Raw genomic sequence first — 18,067 nt, 5'->3', positions numbered from 1 at the left:
CCTTGGATACGGATCTAACTTAATAACTTGATTTGAGTCCAAAACAATAAATGTTAAGGGGTCATAATAGGGGTCAAAGTTTTAAAAAATTTACCGCTTTTTTTTTTTTTTTTTTTTTTTTTTTTTTTTTTTTTTTTGCTCAACATACACCTCCAAATACCCGGGCAAGGCCAGGCTGAAATGCTAGTCTTTTAGAAAATCAAAAAAAGATTTACACATTATGGTAAAAAAGCAAGGCAGATCACACAAATAATTACATTGCACTTTGGCAGTAAGTTAGCAACTTACACAAATGAGTCTTGCAATAGTAAGTTCATAAATCATCAGACAAATAGAACTTTAGCAAATTTCACAAACATTTTTAAGAGGATTTTAACAACTCTCGGAGAGAAAATGAATGAAGATGATTTTTATCCTTTCTTCAGAGTAATCATGCAGCAAGCAATACTATTATATATTATCTTATAATTAAAAAAAATATTTGGCATCATATATATATATATATATATATATATATATATATATATATATATATATATATATATATATATATATATATATATGACTGTGAAACCCAATGGGTTAACATCAATTGTTTTATGAACAGAAACTCAAATAGTGGTATTGACTATATTTCATTTTGAACGTATAATTGTAACAAAGCCGTTGACACTAGATTAGCTGCAGCAGCAGCCTTATACAAATGACCAAGCCAGTGCCTGATGTTTCGTCACAGCAGAAATAAAAACTGCACACATGTTCAGAGAAGCAGTTAATCTGAGATGTAGAGGATTTGAGCCATGTTCTAGACACAAGAGAGCAGAAATAGAAGGGTTACACCCATGGCCCCCGAGCAACTTGGAAAGACGTGCCCTAAACATGGCTGGACATAGATTACCACATGTTCGACACTACAGAGTCTTGTTAAGCACATTGGAGTAAGAGAAGACTTTTGAACAAAAGACAAGGCGTTATTCTGGAAGTACATGTAAATAAATGTCTGTTGTTTCAAGTGAAATAAAAGTGAGTCAAATTCTTTCCTTGTCTCTGTTTCCTTGCGACTGTCTGCATACAATGTGTGGGTCCCGAGTGTTGACATGTAATGACTATGGTCCATAACTTATGCAGTTTAGTGTCCTTTTTTCTTGTTGTTGGGTGATGTTATGTGTTATGTGCATGAAAGTGTGAAAAACATAATTTTAGGGACGAAGCCTAAGGATTAATTAATGGGGTGTATATGATATAGTATTTAACCCCTTCAGGCATACCTGTCATTTTTCAGAAATCAATGGAGACATCCTGCTCCAAGTCCTGAACCTCTTAATCTTACTATGCTTTATTTTTTTTTTCTACAATTTTCAAAGTATAAATAAAATAAAGTAAAATGTTGTATTTACCTTTGATGGACATCAAGTGGGAACACGGAACCCACAATATTATTGTACCTTCTATGATCAAAGTGAAATATATGTATCCAAGTAGCCTCAGGTGCATAATCTTTATATTAATATCATAATTCACATCAGCCGTTATCATCCTGATCACCCCTTTAAAAGGAAGTGGAATATTCCAAATAGGAAATTGGTGCCGCTTTTAAAGCAAAGCTAATAAAGATGAGTTGTTTATATACTACTATATTTAATGTAACAAAGTTTTAACATTACAAAAATGCCCGGGAAAAGTTACTTCTGATTAATTACAAAATGCCCTGGAAAAGTCCCTTCTGGTTGATAAATTATAAAATGCCCTGGAAAGGCCCCTACTGATTTAATTATAAAATGCTCTGGAAATGTTCCTTCTGGTTAATTGATTGTAAAATGCCCTGGAAATGTCCCTTCAGGTTGACTGATTGTAAAATGCCCAAGAAAGGTCCCTTTAAGATGATTAGTTGTAAAATGCCCTGGAAAGATTTCTTCTGGTTGATTGATTGTAAAATGCTCTGGAGAGGTCTCTTATGGTTGATTAGTTGTAAAATGCTCTGGAAATGTCCCCTCTGGTTGAATGATTGTAAAATGCCCTGAAAATGTCCCTTCTGGTTGATGGATGGTAAAAATGCCCTAAAAGAAGTCTTTTCTGCTTTATTAGTTCTAAAATCGCCTGGAAATGTTCCCTCTAGTTGATTAGTTGTAAAATGCCCTGGAAAGTTCCCTTTTAGTTGATTGATTGTAAAATACCTTAGAAAGGTCCCTTCTGGTTGATTAGTTGGAAAATGCCCCAGAAATATTCCTTGTGGTTGATTAGATGTTAAATGCCATGGAAAAGTCCCTTCTGGTTGATTAATTATAAAATGCCCTGGAAGTGTCCTTTCTAGTATATATAATTGTACAGGTGTATCTCAAAAAAAATCCTTGAAGGTGTTCATGAACAGATAAAAACTACAATTTTAATATATATATATATATATATATATATATATATATATATATATATATGCTAGAAGATCATGTATCTATGGACGAGTTAACATTATGTTGTACTAGAAGAGAGACCGGATATTGCTCGGGATTGAATGATGATCAACAAATGTTTCACATTCCCAGACTTTTATTGTTATGGAAATCGGTGAAATCGACCATTTCTCAATCACTCAATCAAATCAATTGATTGCCTGCTCTAGTTGGGGACAAACCATGGTATACCAGAAAGAATCTTCACAGTCCTCCCGGCTGGGATTTAGTCCACAATACATTGTAATGTACATTGCACTGTAGAGAACCTACTATTGGTATTATAAAATTATTTTTATATAACGGATTGAATTTAAGTTTAAAATGCAAAAGTCAAGTATCATGGTTCCATTGCGCTCGAAACAGAAACATTAATTTCGAACTTATTGTTGATTTTATATGCTGGCCCTTTCTGTTTGTATAGAACTAAAACTTCTCAAATGCACTCATAATGTAAGGTGTTAACTTTGATCAAAATTGGACTGTTTCTTTCTTTAATCAGATGTTTTCGATTATTGATTATTGACACTTATAAAAGACATTTTTATGCAACACCTATCAAGGAACACTGCCAGACACATAAAGAATATTTGTGTGAAATCTCATAAAAGTCTGCTTAGTCGTTTTCAAGTCTATTGACTTTTATATAATAGTAGAGATTTGTTTACATTTTACCAAATATAACAGATTAATCCGCATAACAATATGCATGTCCGTTCTTTTGTATGGATGTTATCACCTTTCACCCCTTCTTTTATCACCTTCCACACCCCATCTAAAATGAACATGAGATCGTCCACTCACTTTTAAGTCAAAAACAAAAGTAATTGTTGGGTATCTGGTGTTTCTTGCTGCTAAAAATGAAATTTTTACCCAATTCAAAATAAATTGTTCCCAAATCGAATGAGATATCATCAATATAATTCTGTCATCGCTGTTGATTTATGTTGATTTTATTTAAGAAAAAAATTTAACCAGAATTCAAATTTACCAACTCAAGAAATGTAGAAGAAATAAAATGTTTAATGAAAATAATAGATGAATGAATTCAGATTGAAATTCTTGAAGGTCAGTTTTAAAATCTTTAAATGTCAGCTTTCGCATAAAACTAAGTAACAGACTCTCTATCTCTCTACTATTAAATAAAAGGAACTTTGTGTGTCTGCGTGTTCGTTCCCTATGGACTCAAAAACTACTGGATCAATTTTTATGAGATTTCACATAAAGTTGCTTTATGTGACTGGCAGCGTTCTTAGATAGACTTTGTGTTGGAATTACTTCAGTAAGTATCACTAATTGATAATCTAAATAATCCGATGAGAGAAGCAACAGGCGATTTTGACCAAAGTTAACACCTTACACAGCCTAACATCATGAATGCATTTGAGAAGTCTTATCATCACACAAGCCGAAAGGCCCAACATATAAAATCAACAGTAGGTTTTTGATATGACAGGGGCGCCTTCTAAATGAATGTTTCTATTTAAAGCACAATTGCAGCATGATACTTGACTTTTGGATTTTAAACTAGTCATTATATAAAAATAATTTTATAAAATCAACAGTAGGTTCTCTACAGTGCAATGTCAACTGCATTGTATTGTGGACTTAGTCACTGCGAGAGGCATATTAAGCTTCCATCAGGTGCATCGCGATATGGGTCTCCAATTAGAGCAAGCAATCAATTGATTTCATTGAAAAATGGGCTAATTTCATCAATCTCGGTGACAATAAAAATATGGGAGTGTGAAATATTCAATCTCGGGCAACGTCAGGTTACCCTGCTAGTTTAAAATAAATGTGTTGTCCACCTTGATATTTTATTTCATAAAAGCTGAAAGGTGAAAAACAAATCTATTTTCATAAATAAAAACGGTTGAACCAAGGGAAGTAATCCACAAGTAAGAGTTATCTATCCTTTGATTAGAATTTAGCTAAACGGATATTGAGAAGACACCTAGAAAAGGCTAGACAATAAAACGGTCCGAAACAACTATTATGAAAATAACAATCCTATACATGTAAGTCGTACATAGACAGCAAAACCTTTTATGACACGACAAACCTACGGCTACTTGTTCCTGTTGATTTGCTATTTTCAAACAATTTTGACACGTTATTTTAAAACAACAACAACAACAAAAAAGAAACTGCCTTATTAAGTCTGAAGAAAAATATTTGTTTATTTTTACGCCAACTTAATTTTTGAAATAGTAAATGACAATTAAAACAAATTATTTAAGTCATCAAAAAAAACATACAAAAGACAGTAGTTGATAATGGATACTAACTTTCAAAAAATCTTTTAAAAAATTTGAAAAATTGTCTTTTTTTTTCTTTGGAGAAAATAAAACTTTATTCAATACTAAAAAAAAAGAGAAAGAAAACAGAAAAGAAAAAAAAAACAATAATTAATTAAAAAATAATAGTTATTTACTTGCAGCCTCACGGTAGGTTTTAAATGTGAGGAAAATCCAGTTTCTCTAAAAGAGGGACACTGAACTGGAAATAAAAGAAAAATTGACTTAATCTTCATGGATCTTTCCTTCACACAGTACTGATTATAATTTTTTTTATAATTATTAACACTAGCAAGATCTGTGGAAATTCCACAATGGACTCTTTCATATGTTGGCATTACGTAGATGTTCAGCGTAAATGGAGATGCCCTGATAATATTGTAACTCTTTTGTTAAAACTGCAAAAGTATTTATCTAAGCTAGCAGGGACACCCAACATAACACAGTCGTAAAATATGCTTAAATATATTTTAATTTTATGTAGATTTCGTATATATTAATTTAGAGTCAATTTATCTTATAAAGTTGTGACTTCAAAAATAAAAAGAAATATATCCATATGACTTGGGTGCATCAATTATGAAGAGTTCTTGGTAAAATCATTTATTACAAGAAATGGAAGGTCATAACCAGGGCTGTGACAACAGCATATTCTTTTCATTGTTTTGACTCTTGAGTATATATCCGTTAATATCTTATATGTTTTTATATAGACGGATGTGGTTCTCGGTTGATTAAGTGTGTTTAACTGTGTTGGATATATACCGAATGAAAAGAATATTCTGTTGTCACAACCCCAGTCATAACAATTAAACGACAATCATTCAGAAGAAAAAGATGTAATCGTGACACACAAAAGAACACACACGCTATCGTATTAATATATAGATATTTGTGTGTAGAAAATGTTGATTTTAATGTATATAATTACTTGTGTTCCTATATACTTTGTTTAATTTTTACAAATATTTTCTGCTTAGGCAGATTTATTCTTGTGTCAAAAATTTCAAATTTTAAAGAATAGTCACTTATAAGATTTAGTTTAAACATTTATGTTTATTTTTTTTCAGTAAATATTGTTTTAGATATGGATGTAAAAAGATATGTGCCCAAAATAAACTCTCGGTTCTTTATTTCAACAGTACCACAAGAAATATTAACATATTTTGCACTGACAGGCTGGGATCACCTGAAAGCAGTTTCATTAAATGACATATCAAAGTTGCTTGAATGGTTAATCAGCAGGAGCAAGTAGTCACAGATTTGTTGTGCCTAATTTAGTCATGCATAAATAGTAAAAACGATAATGATACGTATCTAAGTCGTCTACACCATTGGGTGTAGTTTGCCAGAAGTTGAGAATATGAAGAAAAGAATGAAAGTAATAAAGTTCGTTTGCCCAAAGTATTTTCTTAAAGCAATATATCTTCGAGTGAAGATAGCCTCTCTCAGCTGTCCAGTTGACAGAGACAGGAGAGAGGACACCAATAAAACAAAAATGTGTCTGGAAGATCTCTGTGACTGCTGTACAAGTTCCAAAGAATCTGGATGTAACGATTCAAGAGTCTGATTGAAACTACGCCCAGGAGTCTGATTGGTCATGCTGTTACCAAATCACCACGTAGGGGCTGCTCTCTATGAGAAGCGAGGAATGTTCATTTTTGTAAGTACCACAAGTATTTACATTTAACACCTTTACTATATATAAAATTTACATTTAACACCTTTACTATATATAAAATTTACATTTAACACCTTTACTATACAGGGTGAACAGAAAGTCCTTGGACCAATTCAAAAGTGGTTTATTAATAGAAAATTACAAAAATATAAATTAAACATGAATGAAAATTATAAGTTAGGAAACCAAGAATAAATTCAAATTATTTATTTTCAATGTGATGTCCCTTCCTTTCGATTAGACGTTCAATTCTCTGTCTGAATTTACCAACCGAGGCACGCAGCGTTTCCTGAGGTATTTTAGCCCATTCACTCAGAAGAGATGTCTTCAAAGCATAAACACTTCGTGAGCAACAGAACAGACCTTTGCCTCCAACAAAGACCACACCGAAAAATCCATGGGATTCAAATCAGGCGATGCAGGAGGCCACATCTCCTTACTCCAGAATCTTGGAAAATGACGTTGGCACCAGTCCTGAGTTTTTCTGGAGGTGTGGGATGGTGCTCCATCTTGTTGGAAGGTGAAAGGCTGATCTTTGAAGTGTTTCTTTATCTCTTCAAATGCTGGAACCAAAATATTGTTAATGTAGCGATCTGTGTTGATCTTAACCCCCTGCTCCACGAAAATCAGAGGCGACTTCCAAGATTTGGAGACTGCAGCCCACACCATGAGGGAAGACGGCTTTTGTCGGCGGAAAACTATTCTCAGGAAGTCATCAATGTCTGCTGAAGATTTTGCGTAAACTCTGTCATTCTGATTGTTAACAGTCGCTTCAATTGTGAAGAGTTTTTCATCAGAAAAAAACGATCTCTCGCTCTGCCGTGCCAGCCTTCAGTTCTCCAAGAAGAAGCTTTGCTCTTTCAAGTCTCTTGTGCTTTTGAGCAGGTGTGAGGTATTGTCTCTTTCTCATCTTGTAGGGGGACAACTGGAGATCGTTTTTTACAATGGTTCTCATCGAGGTCACGCTCACATTCATGTCTTTAGCCATTTGTCTTGCAGATCTCTTCGGGTTCCTCCTTACCCTCTCTCGAACAGCTTTAATCACCTTCTTTGTTCGAGCAGTGCGAGGTCTTCCACTCCTAGGACGGTCTTCAGATGTACGAAGTTCCTTAAATCTGTTGACAACATGGTACATGGTGGATTTAGCCACTTTCAAGAGCTTAATAATCTCTGAGTTTGTCCTTCCCGCGCAATGAAGCTGAATTATGGCCTCTCGTTTGCTCATTTTTCTGAAAGTTTAAACAAAATTATTTTAATATTTTTGTTGAAAATAATTAGATCAATAGTTAGACTAAATACTTACTTTATTCGAAAAGAGAAAAAGTGATTTTAACAATATTTAATTTTAAAACTAAAAATGGTCCAAGGACTTTCTGTTCACCCTGCATATAAAATTTACATTTAACACCTTTACTATATATAAAATTCTAAACAGATAAAACATTTAACACTTTTACTATATATAAAATTCTAAATAAATAAAACATTTAACACCTTTACTATATATAAAATTCTAAATAAATAAAACATTTAACACTTTTACTATATATAAAATTCTAAATAAATAAAACATTTAACACCTTTACTATATATAAAATTCTTACTAATAAAACATTTAACACCTTTACTATATATAAAATTCTAAATAAATAAAACATTTAACACCTTTACTATATATAAAATTCTAAATAAATAAAACATTTAACACCTTTACTATATATAAAATTCTAAATAAATAAAACATTTAACACCTTTACTATATATAAAATTCTTACTAATAAAACATTTAACACCTTTACTATATATAAAATTCTAAATAAATAAAACATTTAACACCTTTACTATATATAAAATTCTAAATAAATAAAACATTTAACACCTTTACTATATATAAAATTCTAGGATCTTTACTTGATTCCCACTGCCGAAAAATGTGGCACAAGGCTGGAAGATGAAAAAGACAGTTTCCCTGAATTGCAGTCTGACATGTGGGTCCTGGACATGACCGTAAACTATATCCGATGGTGAGGCCCCAGCTTGTGGGCTTTGGGGAGTGTGGAGCCACCCTTTAATTGCCATTGCTCCTAGGTCTACTCTGACCCGGAGTGGTAGTACCTGTTAGGGTCCCAACTATGGGTTAAATAGAAACTGACTTGAAAAAACATATTCTACTAAAAAACTTTTCTTCAAAATCACTGGATTTGGCATTAAATAACCTGAAAAGGGTTGATATGCTGTAAAACAAAACAACCAACCAACCAACAGTCTGACATGTACAAAAATAGCTGTGAATGTATCCGTCACTAAGCGATCGGAAATAAACCGCTTCTACCATAAAAAATGAGGAGGTAATGCATAGGAAAGTTCACTTCTTAGGACAGAACTAGACCGTATCTCACTCCGAAAAAGGAGGGACTGGTGATTCAAGTCGATTTCTAGGTTGTCAGAACGATTGCCAAAGACGTATCCTCTGCTGGTACGAAAATGTTGTTATTGACCGAATCTTCAAAGGATAGTCAGTTTTAACAATAGCGCATTTTAAAATAAATGCATTAGTGTGCATGTATGGGTAACATTCCAGTCTTTTGAAAATCATGATTATCTTAAAGTTGAAAACAATATATTTCTTTACAAAATAGACAAAGTGGTAAGGTAAGTCATTATTCTTTTTTATTATTTACTCCACTGTTAACCCTAACTTCGGCAGAAAGGGTCTAGTGGAATTTAGGTTAAGTAATAAGATAAGTAATTTTTTATTTTAAAAACTAAGTTCTACTGGATTCCTTGAACATAGAGTTAGTAGCGGAGTAAGCCATATTTTTTCTCTTTTATTATCTTTTAAGTCTGAAACTACCTACAAAAATCACTTCCGAACAAAATGGAGTGTTATTTTTATTTACTTGCATTTGGCTAAGTGAAAGTGACGATAGCATATTAACAGATAATTTTTTAATTGAAAGCCATGTTTAATTTTAGAAGAGTTTCTGTACAAGTCCTGAAGATGAAAAAGAGTTTTCGGTGGGTAGCTGATCTCTGTAAGCCTTAGAAGTCAAAGTTTTGCAGTAAAGATCTTTTCATGTGGACACGAAAGATTGTGTGGGAATTCTAAAATATCCAATATTTTTATGGAACAATTCTGGTTTCTGATTGGTTGCTAGCAGAACGTGGTTCCATTTGATTTGTCAGTTCCTATCGCCAGTGCCTATAAGTAGAACCTTCCAATTTTCTTTAATCATACCCTTTTATTATAGAGGATGAGTCTTCTTGCTCCTTCAGTTGCTTGGGGACAGGGTAAAAAAAAATCCAATCAAGAATCCGTTCTTGACAATCAGCCCAACAGGTGCAGGGTTAGGAATTGACCCAGTACCTGTCGAACTGAAGTACACCGCCTACATATTACCTAGGAGGTCCACCCTCCCACGCCTTACCACCTGACTTTCGAGTAGGATAAGTTTATCGCTTGCTGCCTGAGGCGCCCCGACCGGGAAATGCCGATAGGGATGCTCAGGCAATTTTTGCCAGGCAAGAGTGCCTCACCTTGCTTGACATGCGTACTTTTTCGACTTTGTGTCACATCTTGCTGAGGTGAGAAGCAAGAAAAATATCTACTGTTTTATTTATATAAAAAAATATTGCAACAATCAGTTCCTAATTTAAAACTATGCGAATCGCTAAAAAATGAAATTTTCTTGCGTTTGGTCTCGGCTGTTAATCTTACTGCACGAATGTAGAAGGTTTTTTTTTCTAAACTTTGCTAAAATTTATAAGATGTTTCTTTACTAATACAATCTATTGGAATCCCCAACCACACATATATATATGAGTCCTTACTTATTTGTCTCCCCACGAGGTCAGAGTTAGAACACAAAGTTGATTTTTAGAAAGCACTAGACTGGAAAAAATATTAAAATTGCCTCATTCTTGAAGGATTTTTCCCTAACAGTCTCGGGACAGAAACACTGAAGCGAGCGTAGCATCAGAACAAATGCTACAATTTGCTCCTAGCCAACAGGTACACGAGTCAACATTTTTTTTTTTTTTTTTTTTTTTTTAAGTAAAAAGCAGAAAACGAATATACGGTTTCAAGGGAGATAATTCTAATTATCATTTTACGAGAGTTCTTTCCCTTGAACAATGTAATAAGCAAATGGTATATTTATCGATATAAAGTTCGATATGGTTACATATTTTGATTTCCCTTCGAACTAATTAACTTATCATTATGAATTTTTAAACATTTCTGCTTTTTGTAAGGGGTACAAATGTCGACTACATTTAGCTTAATTTAGTTTTATGCAAAGTGTGAAAATCCGATCAATTAATAAATATGCCTTAAATTTAAATTTCATTGGATTTTTAAAAGAGTTTTAGGGGCATAATATGGACACAAACTTCCATTCGAAAAGTCAAATATCTTATATTAGCACTACATTTTATCCACAGTCATTAGACATAAATTAAGCAAGATTCTCTGAATTTAAGTTTTTTCTTAAGCCTCCTTAAGATTAAGCCATAAATTTGTGATATTTCTAGATTTTAAATAATGTAATAAGGATTCTAGACATAAGGTTTAGTAATATTATATCTTGATTTTAATCTTTACAATGGGACGTAAAAGTGGTGCAAAACGCTACTTCTGGGAAATTGATTTCACCCGTGATGGGACAGATATTGTTATACTTTCATATGTATATATGTATAAACAATCAATAATACTGACGTTTTTAATTGAATTGTCTGCGCTTTCACCAGTAATGAATTCCTCTCGGAATTCTTTTAGTATTAAACAGCTATATTTCGATGGACGCTTTGCATGGTATGTATTTCCACTGAACTACTTAGACATTTTCTCCAGCTTCTAGTTATATGTCAACCCAAGCATATGCCAATTCATTAATGTTGTATAGTCGGGCGATATATAAACAGGGTCCATATAACTGGTGTCTCTTTAACGTTGTGATATATAGAGTGTGTGACGTCAAGTGGTTAAAATGTTCTTCTATTGTTGTATGTGTGAGTGTTTCACATATAATAAAACAGTTCATTAACATTGAGTTTGTGTAGCACACAGGCAAATAACATACCGCTTTCCGTTGTGTCTTTGTCTCTTCTGATCATTCAAGTTCATCTCCTTTCGAAGGAAACCAAACAACAATAGGTTATATATTTTATAGTGTTGAGACGAATCATTGAAATCAGAATCGGGAATCAGAAAATCAGAAAATCAGAGTTTTGGGGAGTATCGGAATCGGAATCGGAAAAATTTGAGTCTATTTTCCGATGCCAAAACTGATTCCTTTAATTATCTTTTTTATTTGATTTTGGTTTAAGAAACATCTTCCATTGCTTGTAGTAATAATAAAATAATAAATATTTATTGATTTAAACCTCCAGTAAGATTAAAATCTCTAGATCATCCCCTCATAAGTGTGTTTTTACGTTTGAAAAAATATGTGCATATTTAAGATATGTTTTTACGGTAATCGGGAGAAAATTACATTTTTATAGTTAAATATTTTAGAGATTTATAAAGAATCAGAATCGGAGTCGGTAATTTTATTGGAATCGGGAAAAATATTGGAATCGTCCCATCACTAATATTTTATGTAACTTTATTCTCTCAAAATCTATTTCATTACGGCATTAACTCACATAACATTAAGATCACGTGATGCCATTACTCAAATCATCTCCATTGTTTATGTTCTAACATTCTTATTTGTTTTAACATTCTTACGTTAACGTTCCTGATACATTTTTACCATAATATTTTTATCCTAAAATCATTTCTTTTTTTGCAACAGAAGAACAAATAAAATTTTTGTTGAATGCTTTGTTCTAATTGTTGCTAATTTTTTGCCAGTTTTGAAACAAAAATAGTTAACTCATTTTTTTTTTTTTTTTTTTTTTTTTTTTTTTGCAAAAACGGGAATGCTTATTTTGCCTCTGAATAGAGCTGGTAATACCTCGAAAGGTAATAGTCCTTTATCTTCGGCAGGATCTGGAATTCGGGTTCAGCACTGTTCGAAGATCAGATTAATTATCATCGTTTGAAGGGAGTGATATGATGCCTGCTGATGAAAGATTCAATTCGCGACTAGAGTCGACACCGACACCAACCACAGAAGTTCATAATTAATGTTCATTTGAAGGAAAAGTCATTAATGACAGGTCGATAATTTTGCCCTTAAAACGTCTCTAAGAGACATATATAATAATAACTTAGCCTAATCATTTAGGCTTTAAAATTAAATTTAAATCTCAAGGAGACGAAGGGTAGAGGCACCCAAATGCTTCATATCCAAAGAGAGTTGAGTTCCATGTTCCTTCTCCAGCTGCTTGTCTGAAAGTGCCTGAAAAAAAAAAAAAAAGCCTGCCAAGCCCATCGCTCAGCCATTAAAATTTCGACCAATCTGATTGGTCTAAACAATGACACTGAAGGCCAATCAGCTAACGGGTGCCTTGCTTATAATTGTATAATTTCTCACAGTTCACATCCCTAGACAGAACCGTAACAATATAAAATTCACTATGTCTGTGTGCCCATGTACATTTTTTTCAAAGTGCATCTACTTTGAGATGCAAGGTCACAGAGCGGCACGAGGCAGATCAAATGATTGCATTTTTGTGGTCCATTATCTTATATATATAAAAGCCGGTAAAAATAGCTGCTAATAGTTCAAAATTAAAAGAAACTTGAAACTTGACAGCCGTAAGTCGACTTAAAGTGCATACATTTATAAGTTAAAGTCAATTCATTTTAACTTTCTCCTCCGCTTGACAATAGCTCAAACGATAACTACTGAGGTTAGAGTAATTAATATTTTGATTTTGATTCTAGCTGATGGCACCCGAGTCATTTTTTTTTTTAACTTTTGAAAGCACTAATATATATTGGGTACAATATAATAATCAGTAGAGAATTGGTTCGATGATAATAAATACGAAATCTTCATAAATTAAAATATCATATTTAAGCATATTTTACAACCGGGAAACGCCGTGGGGCGGCTTGCTAGTATATGCTTGAGGCAAACTATGTCATATAATAGCATTTACATTTTTATCGGCTATTTTCTTTCTATTTAAAACAATATTTTTACACAAAGTGAATGATCCATTTCTGAATTTTTGAAATGAGGATTGGTTATTCGTATTATTTGGAATTTTCAGACTATTGTTCCCATCTTTAATGTCATTTTCACAACGTTTCAGTCGATGGAACCTCCGACCTTCTTCACACGTATCTTGTCGAAATCGAGAATGTTTCTGTCAAACTTGGGAATTTGTATGGAATTTCGAACGGAATCATTTATTTACTTTAAAATGATCTCATTGCGTCAGCCATAACCGGGGAGAGGTCGTAAGTAATTTGCAATTGTATTTTTCAGTCGCCCACACTTAGAATTGAACCTTCAACCTTCAGGAGAATATCACTTTTACAATTGATTTTTCCAAGCAGTCTAACCACTGCGCTGTTGTGAAAATGTCACTCAATATGAGAACAGTAGTTCGAAGATTCCAAATAATATAACTCATTGTCCGATAAAAGCACTTTGTATAAGACGCACTTCCGTTATACATATTTTTCAGCATCAAAGTCAGTTGGTTCTAAGATGTGAACAAGGGCGATCGTGTAAACGCACCCTTCCAGACTTGTAGTGACCTTGAAAACTTTTTTGTAAACATTTGACGTCAAATTTTTTCTTAACTTTTTCTTCTAAATAAAGGTTTATTTGTATCAGGTTTCATTCCAGTTTTGCTGAAATAAAAACTCTTCTGATGTGACTAAAATTTATTCTTTCGGATAATTTCTAATTTCCAGAAAGATTTTATTTTAATTGTTTGCAAAATGAAGTCGGCTAAACTTCATTTCTGGAATTGCTCTTTTGCTTTTTTTTTTTTTTTTTTTTTTTTTTCACAAGATTTCTTTTACCAATTCAGGGATTCCAACTACGATAAACTTTTAATTTTATTATTTTGCTCTAGCTGTGGATGGGGCATACTACTGGATGCCAGACATTCACCTGCTATCTTATATGTTTCAACCGAGATATCTTTTTATAAGATCTTAACCGTTCCTTTAAATGCAATTGTTTCTACCTCTCTTGTACATTATTTGCGAGGTAGTTTTTGAAATACTTTTTCATGAGTCTAGTTGCTTCTATCATTATTGGAATGATAGAAATCTTCCTAAGATTCTATTTTCTTTTTCATGTCGCACATAAAACCTTGGTATTTCGTTACCTTTTTACTCTCAGCTCTGTTCGACACATAACCCTTGGGGACATTAACTTCTACTAAGGTTGTTTCTTTCTCCTTCTTATCACATATCACTACGTCAGGTTTAATAGCTCCGTTTTCAAGTTATGTAGCTGTAGAAATTGCATGGTAATACTTGATGGTGTTATTTACGACTATTCTTTCTAGTATATGTTCCGAGCACTTGCTGCTACGTTCAATATTCAACTTTTTACAGATGGTCCATGGGGATATTTACACACTCCATTGTGTCATATTGTATAATAGCCATTACAACCGGATATCAAGTGGCTCACACTCTCTACTTCGGTGTGATAGAACTTGTACTTGTAAATGCTGAGACAACTCATCTTAAAAGTACTAGTTATCAAATCTTGATCTTGGGCAACTTTTCAAATCCTCTCCTGATCTTAGTGGAGCGATCTACAGAGGCTTCCTTATCTATATATTCCTGTGTCAATTTATTCAGAAAAACTTGGCACACTGTTGGTTAACCCATTCTTCCAGCTTTTTCAATGGAATGCCTTTGTGTACTTTTTGATACTCTTTTGATGACTCTTTGATGACTCTTTTGGGCTAACTGATATATCATGATAACGATTTATATAAGGCACTACTTTGAACCAAAATCTCAACATGTACAGTGTAGGATTATTTTGGACAGAGAAACGGCACTGAGAAAGTTCACAGAAATTATTGACGGAATGGAGATTAATTTGGGTCATTATTTCATATACAGCCGGACATTATCACTCTTCATACCTATTTTAAAATAGCGATTACCAGAGATGCAATGCAAAGAAAGTAATTTTTTTCAAATTCATTTAATGTCGCTTATGTCGAATATGAAACTCAAGTTAAAATACATTTTCTTAGTCTTCAGATCAGGAATAAATTGTAGTATTTGTTTTACTCGTAGGGTCTGCATTTGTGTCAGGCGCTAGGAGTGTCAGAAGTCGACATTACAAAAGGAGTGATAAACATTTGATTAATTAGACTTGCTATGTTTCAAAGCTTATAACAATATGAATAATGTAATTTCAAACCCTATTTTTTTTTCAATAAAAGGAGCAAAGACCAGATTTTAAAATAATAAATACAATATTTTTTTAAACGTTTTTTTTTAAACATTTCACGAAATTCAACGAATTTTTACTTAATCCAAATCTAATAAATATATATAATGCCAAAAATCACTTACTTATAAAAAATACTAATCAATGGGTACTTCCATTCTTCATTTATAAGAATTCATCCATATTTCTATTTTATATCCCACGTACTTTTGGAATAAAAGAAGTTTTTAAGCAAGGGACCAAAAAGACCGCGTTTTCGTCGCTGTTAGCAAAACGGTGTTTCTTCTCTTTCTGCCAGTTGTGAAATACGGATGCTTAAAAGGACCATAATTAATTATTTCGAAAACGTAAAAGCACATACACGTGAGCCATCGTGACTTGTTCGTGAAAATATGGGTCACCGTATTTGAAAATGATCACATTTCACTCATCAGTTTTTGCCGTTTAAATACAAACCACTCAACCAATTTTTCATTTTTTTTTATTTTCTTAAAGAAATACATTAGTTTTTGATTTAATATATTTTATTTCTTCTTTATGCAGTGAATATTTTTTTTAAATCTAAAAAAAAAACATTGAATGAAAAAGAAAAAATTGCTGTAGGTATCCGATATTTACTGGACAATATAACTAAAATGTGAAGTTTCACCCACACACACAAAAAAAGAAAAATCAACGTGTTTTTTTTTAAATGGTCTTAAACTTTTGACTTTACAGGTAAATTCGCACAAAACTATTCTTTTTTATTGTTGTTTTAAATTAGATTATTTTATTTATTGATATTTTATCTTCAATTTGTGATATATAAATCTGAAGTGAGAAAATGAATTATTTTTATTTTAATAGACATTTCAAATGGGGGGGGGTGAATTAAAAAAACGTTTGTCTACAATATTATATTCAGTTTATTGGAAAGAGCATAAAATTTCACATCAAATCTGCAAATATCGTAAAAATTGAACCAATAGAAAAATGTTGATAGATTTTTAAATTGAAAAAATTTTAACTCGTAAAATTCAATTTATTTCATTACGTAGAAAAAAATGGTTGCATGAGCGCGCACAGGCACTTTGTAAACACTGTTTTATAAAAAATAAAAAAAGTAATATTTTTATCATTTTTCAAAAAACTTTAATAGTTTATTTTGGAAGTATATTCCATAAAGAAATTAAACAAATCACTTTAAAAAGAGAAATTACGAGTTTTGTGTATTTTATTCGCAGTTTTGTGTTAAGGGTCTCAAAAATTCCCAAAAAATTCTGACACGCCTAGTTAGGCGCCCATGCCTAGTCAGGCGCCCATAGAATGAAAATATCTTATATTTTTTTTATAGAGATAGACCTTCCCCTATCCCATAATCGTATATATTCTAAAACTATTAAATAAATATGCTTCAATTTGAATAAAAATGGGATAATGATACAAGTCTGTCGTCTACATTCGCACTCAACGTCACTAGGACAAAAATATATTTAAGCACGGCTACAATAGAAAGTATTCACGCTATGTTACTAAAGGGAAATAACTATTTAAAAGTTTTATCTGAAATTGTCTCCTTTAGAAGCATTTATAGGCGTGCTTTAGGTATCCCCAAAACGGAGCGCATGTTCCTGTGACGTCAGACTTGTGTTAACTATACAAACTATGGAAAAGCAGAAGCGACTTAATGATTTTTTTAAACCTTTGTTTATTTTCTTCAAACTGCAAGTAATAATTAATATTTGTTATAATTTTGTTAGGTTTTAAGATTTACACAGTTTAATGATTAATAATATTAAAAACATTTGTATATCAAATATGAAATACGGTTTTACTGAATGTTCTTTTGATTACCTACGGGCTTCCATATTTTGTTCAGTAGAAAGAGACGAACAAAATATGAGGGGGGCTACAAAATGCTTCATATTTGGGCAATAATATTTTCAAATCGATTTTAATCTGGCAATAAAATCGCTGCCAAGAGCCATGTTTATGTAAAAACTTAATATTAAAAAAAAATTTAAACACAATTAATTAAAAATCTATGTTGTAACGGAACATTTTGTAATAATGGAATTTTAATCGTTTTAATCTTTTAAAAATTAATTAATGTTTACGAAGTTTCTGTTTCTTGGTAATTCAACTGATTATAGTATATATTAATTCGAAAAAAAAATGCTATTAAAAAAACATAATAATATTAAATTTATATCATTTTTTTAATTGCAACTTCAAGGTAAATTGTTGTTCAATATGTGCATTTAAACTTTTAAAAAATAAATATTTTTTACTTATTTGAACTCTTATGTTTCATAATAAATA

General features: G+C 32.2%; 1 protein-coding gene across 10 annotated transcripts in view; it reads left to right on the top strand.

Moving 5' to 3' along the window:
- The window catches only part of LOC145293203 (uncharacterized), an 897,849-nt gene that overhangs the window by 623,208 nt on the left and 256,574 nt on the right, over positions 1 to 18,067 (top strand). The window lies entirely within an intron of this gene.

This window comes from Euprymna scolopes, chromosome 14 (assembly GCF_053919585.1).
Source record: "Euprymna scolopes isolate OS-2025 chromosome 14, ASM5391958v1, whole genome shotgun sequence".
Lineage (NCBI taxonomy): Eukaryota > Metazoa > Mollusca > Cephalopoda > Sepiida > Sepiolidae > Euprymna > Euprymna scolopes.
This window is presented reverse-complemented; position numbering and strand designations above follow the sequence as displayed.